This window comes from Citrus clementina, unplaced genomic scaffold (assembly GCF_000493195.1).
Source record: "Citrus clementina cultivar Clemenules unplaced genomic scaffold, Citrus_clementina_v1.0 scaffold_5, whole genome shotgun sequence".
NCBI classification, from domain to species: domain Eukaryota; kingdom Viridiplantae; phylum Streptophyta; class Magnoliopsida; order Sapindales; family Rutaceae; genus Citrus; species Citrus x clementina.
The window spans coordinates 10392613-10399314 of record NW_006262201.1 but is presented as its reverse complement, the minus strand read 5'-3'; positions in this window follow the sequence as shown (position 1 = coordinate 10399314).

Here is a 6702-nt window from a genome sequence, read left to right as displayed (position 1 = left end):
ATGTTTGGATTCTTCTTATACTAATTGGAGATATTTTAATTTTTACCCTCAAGTCAATGTCAATTTGTGCTGCAAATTGAAGGAGTCCCCACAGGAGTCACCGTCGTGGGCTAGCTTTCTGCGGAGTACACAGCATCAGCACTTGTAAAATTTCTTACATTTGTATTTAGTTACTTGCCGCTCTTAAGATAATTAGTAACAAAATATTTGTAAACTGCAACAAAAAGCTCAGTGCAATCTATCGATGAATCTTGTGAGTTCACATATAATACAGTCGATTTAGAATAGTCATAAATTTTTTTTATTATAAATATTAGTATATTTTTAATGATATAATATATATCGATGGAACTATATAGAGTAATTTCGCCTAATTGTATAAATTCATTATGAATATCATCACAAATTTGTATTTGGTCGGGACCGTGCGAGTGAAATTTTTGATAAAAATCATCTCCTGACTATTTATTTATTATATGTTTCAATATAGCTTTAACGTATGGATCCATTTCTCATCTATATGGCCTTTTATTATCACGTTGGGCGAAGCCATTTGGTCATTTGAAAAAGTTGTGATTCCGTTTTAGTCCATTATGTCACGACAAAAAGAGAATTGTTAAATATAACATTCTCAAATTATTTTGTGGTGGTCGGGGCCCATGCCCGTGGAAAAGAGAAAAAATAAAACAAAAGTTGGAAAAATCATGCAGCCGACCCTTTTTTCTATCTGATTGCGCAATATTAGGTATAAAACAGAGAATTATTGCAATGTTTTTGGAGTGTGGCCCCAATTTGAAATAGAAATATTGTCTAATTGCTCTTCAGATTTGAAAAGTGCAGGCGTCGAACAGCTACGTGTCTTCAATAATTCATAAGATGAAATGGATGATTACTGTCTTGGCCGGCCTGCCAATGAGATAGATGAAAGTCATCTTGCAAAAAATTAAAATATTGAATTCCCCTAATTGGAATTGGGGCCATGTATGGTGTATAAAATAGCATTAAACAACAAACACAGACAACAATTAATGCTATTTTATACACCATACACGGCCCCCATTAGTTGCGTTTTCATCTTGTCTTCAATAATTAACAAGATGAAAGGAATCCAAACGCACGATGAACGACCTGTTTTACTCTTTGGCCTTATCTGTGAATGACCTGTTTAGACTTCAAATTTTTCCCGACGGTGGTTCACCGATATTATTCCCTGAAAATAAAATCAGACTGTGCTTACAGTTACCCCCTTGCAAACAGAAAATTGAGGGGGAAATGTTTTTTTCTGGATCCCAAAGAAATTAGAAAGAGAAAACTGAAATTTAGTTGTATTTAGTCACTAATTTTTCATGACTAAATTGCAGATCCTCAGTCTCATTAGTTCTTCACTATCGTCAAGCAAGCTCTTATTAGGGGCGGAAAAATGTATATGGTCATCAGTCCCAACTCTCTCTCTACAAGTGACATTAACATTTCGTTTTGACATTTTCTTTCTACACATACAAATCGCAACTCTCTTTTCCTCTTAGATTCTAATAAAATAGGTAATAAATTGCTGAGAGTATCCATCTCAAGCTTAATTAAACTTTGAGGACCAATTCTGTCATAGAACAAGCATTAAAAAAAATAAATCTAATTGGGTTAAAATAATTATAAATAAATTACTTTAAACAATAAAAAAGAATTAAATTTTAACTCAAGTATAATTTGAAATTTTTTAATCTTTATTGTGTAGTTATTGATATAATTGCAGATTAAATTCATTTTAAATTTGAGAATTTATCTGATTGCGCAATATTAGATAGGCGAATGCGACTTCATCGATCATCGGGTCATTTTAAACAGCGGTGGTTCTGTGATGAATATTTTTCTTTTATTTAATTAAGAAAAGGAAGAAAAGATAGCACATGTTATGATTATTATGAATTTTCCATCCCTTATATAAATTCTCAAATTTATTTAAATTGTAAGTCATAGAAGCATATTACCTAAATTATTTTATCAATCCATGTTCATATACTAGGATTAAGTACGAAATTGGACTAATTTTGTGATTAAATATTTATCTCATGTTTGTTAAACTTAATTGAATTGGACTCGGGGACTAAATTTAAGTTTCATCCTACAATTATGGGATTAATCATTCTAATTTACACATGATTTTAGTTGGGATAAAATTAAAGAAAAAAAGTTATCTATTTAGAGCATCTCCAAAAGGATCTTTAAATTTTACTCTTTAAATTTCAATTTGCTTACTGATGTGGCAAATAAGTGTATAAAAAAATATAATCCCGTCCAAAAGACTCACCAAATAAGAATAAATTAATATTATTTTAATCAAATTTTCCCACTATCAAATTGTATTGTTATTATATTTTTTAAAAGAAACATAAATAATAATTATTGCAGTCTTATCTTTTCAATAAATAATAATAAAATATTAATAGAAGAGGGAGAAACTCACTCGGCAATATTGAAGAGTGAGAAACAAATCTTATTTGAAGAATCTAAATTAACGTGTCTTTTGGAGTGTTAAATATTGATATGGCTCTTCAAATAAGAAGTAGAATCTTATTTGAAGAGTCTTTTGGAGATACTCTTATGAGACTTTAATTTCTATCATTATTGTTTATTTATACTTAATATTAATTATTTTTTAATTTATAATTTACTTAAAAATTATTTTTATTTATTATCTATCATCTGATTAAATTGGAACTTTACTTCTACCAACTCTTGAGATTAATTTTTCATTATTTGCATATTTGATAATTTGTCAATAAAATTAACCATTTAATAATTTATAGCATTATTGATTGTATTAAATTTAATAATCACTAATATAATATTAAAAATATCATGAAAATTAACAACATCATCAATTAATTGATTTTATATATATTTTAAATATTTGATAAGAATTTGATAAAAATTAATTAAGTATTTAAATTTTTATTCATTTTTTATTTGTTTATTTTATTATGAATACCCAATAACTTACAATATAATTAATTTTCTTATTCAGACTACTCAGCATCAACTCCTGTAAAATTTCTTACATTATAAGCAACAAAATATTTATAAACTACTGCAAAAGGCTTAGATCAATACACCGATGAACCTTCTGAAGTTATATTTAATATATTAATTGTTGATCTAGAATAGTCTTAGTAGATAGATTTTTTTTAATTATAAATAATCAATAAATTTTTTATCGTTTAATAGGTATTGATGAAATTGTATAGTGTAATTTCGCCCGATCATATGAATCCATTATGAATTTCAACGGAAATTTGAATGTGTTCTGGACCTTGAAAGTGAAATTTCAGAAAAAATCATCTCCTGACAATTTATTTATTATATTTTTCAACTTGGCCGACAACATCTTTTTGTCAGACTCGTTAATTCATTTGGTCATTTGAGAATGTAACTTTATTTCAAAATCTAATTTAGAGTGGGACTCAAATAATTGTAATTAGTAATTTATTACATCTGCAGTCGGATATTTTGTTGAGAAAAAAAAGAGAATAAAATCAGTCCCATAATGATTTTAATAAATATCATACTACAAAGAAAATATGCGAAAGATAACTAAGGAATAAAGCTTTTCCACAATGATTTATAAAATTGCTTTTGGAGAACGGTTATGAAATTATATCAAATTACTAAGAATTTAGTTAACCTCTCAGGAAGTCTATTTCTCGAGTTTAAAATTCGAATGTCAAAAAAGATAAAAGGTAAAAAAAAAATTTAAATATTATCCACCCTTTTACTATTTTAATATACAAAAAGAAGAATTACTTATTTTTAACATAGCAACCGGGGGCATAATATATCTGATGGATTTTTCTATAGAACAAAGCTTATTATATTTCCTATTAAAAATGTCATTTTTTGTTAGGAAAAAGACATTTATATCCCCAAAGTTTGGAGAAATGGTTACCAACGCTCTTAAGTTTTCAAGAAAAGATACTAAAACTTCTTTCTTACTACAATACCCTTTACCTTTATTATCCCAAAAGTTAACTTTAATTTTTTATAGTAAAGAGAAATATAATATTAAAATAAATGTAATAATTTATACATTTTAAAATAATTTCAATATTTAAAAATATTTTAATATTTTACAATCTATTAATATATTTTATTATGTTAAAGTAAATTTTATGATAAATGTAAACATAATATTAAAATAAATGTATTAAAATTTAAATTATTATGTAAAATAATAATTTTAACATTATTAGTATGTGAGACTTTTTTAATTGTAAAATGTATTTAATGCAAATATTTATTTAAAATCTCTACAATAAATACAAATATATTATTAAATAAATATATTAATTTACATATTTAAATTTATTTTAATATTTTAATATTATTAATCTACAACGTAGATTACATTATTTATATAATATTTGTATTTATTCATTTGCAAGTTAAATTTTTCGAGATACTAAAGGTAAAGGGTATTGTGGTCAAAAAGGAGTCTTGATGTCCTTTTTAAAAAACTTGTAGTGTTGGTGACTATTTCTCCAAACCTTAGAGATATAAATACCCTTTTCCCTTTTTCATTTTAAGCAAGTGGCAAACTAAAGATTAAACTGTCATAAATTCACAAGATATTCACCACAATAGTTGTAGGAAATTTCTTCTTCCCTAAGCGGAAAATACAAAAAAAAAAAACATAATTGGCAATTTCACTAGCAAAACTAATATTTTATTGCATATCAGGGGCGGAGCTCTGAGTAAATCTTCATGAGGCCCAAGTTCAAATTTCAAGTGTTAGTTGGGGATTAATTTTATTCAGTTTTTTCTATTTATAGCTAGTATGTAGGGTATTCCAAAATTTGAGAATTTTGTGACTGGTATTTGAAACTATTGTTGCAAGAGAAAGCAAAATGAACAAAATAAAAATCAAAGAGGTAGGCCCAAACTTACAAACTTTTAAAAAAGGCTATGAAAAATAATTAACAAATAAAAAAATCAGGTTTAATTGATTTTATTTCACAAAATATACAATTAAAGTTTCATTATATGTATCAAGTATTCCAGGGCAAATCAGTCATTTTATACCTAATTTTGAATATTTCATTTAAAAACCTCAAAAAAAATTCAAAGCTTATAGGGTGATGGTCCCCTCTAGGAGTGCGCAAATTTGGGTTTGGATCAACTTGATTGGGTTTTAGGTTGATTGGCTTGGAATATTCGAATTGGATTAGATCAAATCAAAACTTTGGGGTTGAGTCTAGATCGGATCAGGTTATAATTATATGAGGCCAAGGTTGGGTTTGAGTTAAATTTGAATTTGGGTCAATTATGATGGATTCAGATAATGTTCGGAACAGGGGTAATTTTGGGCCTTTTTTTGTTTTGATTCTTTTTCAAAATTATCTCATTTTAGTTCATTTTACAAATTTTAAACTAAAAAAATGAAAACTACTACTATGAAATCAAATGAACAAAAATTAAAATAAACCAAAAATAATATTGTTAAATTATGCTATCCAAGGATTATTGGTTATTATAAAAAAGTAGGACGTAAATGATATATATTGATTATAGTATGGGAGAAAATTGTCATTCTCCCTATATATATATAAAGAGTGGATATGGGGCCTTTTAATGCTTTAGCTTAAGAGCAAAAGTAAAAGATTATAAAGTAAAGGATGTATATGTCAGCAAGAGACTTCGTATTACCTTTGCATTAAGAGGCAAGCCTTTACACTTGTATGAAATTTTTTATTTTTGATTGGTTCTAAATTTTGAAGATCCTCAAAGGACCGCCAAAAGCATACTTGCTTAAACAGTGACCAACATTCTCTTTCAGCCAATTCTTTTACTGGGGCTGAGAGATCAAAGGCAACATTATTGGGGCGAAGCGATTACTTAATTTGACATAAATTAAGAGTAGACGCCGGCTAATGAAAATTACATGCCAACTAAAGATATTGTCTTGAACAAATTAGCTTAATTCTGATTTTTTATTTTATTTATTATTTAATATCTATATTGCAGTCATCTATTTTTTTCGTTATTAAATTAGGGCAAATTAGTTATTTTATGTCAAGGGTAGAATAATCATTTACATTTAGGGTAAAATAATCATTTTCTTAGTATTATGTTAAATTCTCTTATGCTGTTATGACGGAAGTAGAGCAATGATGCACTTTAAACATTAGGAATTGTGGGAACGAGAACATTTTTGAATAAAATACTTAATAATTAGCAACTCAAAATATATCATTTGTAATGAACTACTTAATTTGCAATTTCTTTAGTTTTGGATGGCAACTCTGGATTCTTCATTTAAACTATGACGATTTATAACTTGCGGGTACACAAGACATTGCTCCCACCACTTTTTACAGAAGCAAAAATCAAGCCAATCGCTTCCATTTGTGGCAATTTTATCGGAGAAAGAAAAAGGAAAAAAAAAAGAATTTTGTAACTACTTAACTTTGCCGAAGCAGAGTTAAGTAGTTACAAAATTGCATTCTTGAATGTACAGAAATGATATGTAGCAAAACCAAGCATAAAGAAATAAGAAGATAATGTTATATGGTACGGCTATTAGCCTATGTCATAGTAATAGACATGAAGAAAATTTTACTAAGAAATGGGTGTGTACAAATATTAAAGGAAAACATTCACCGACAACCCAAATCGCAGATATGTGCTTAATTTCTACTCACTCTAATAACA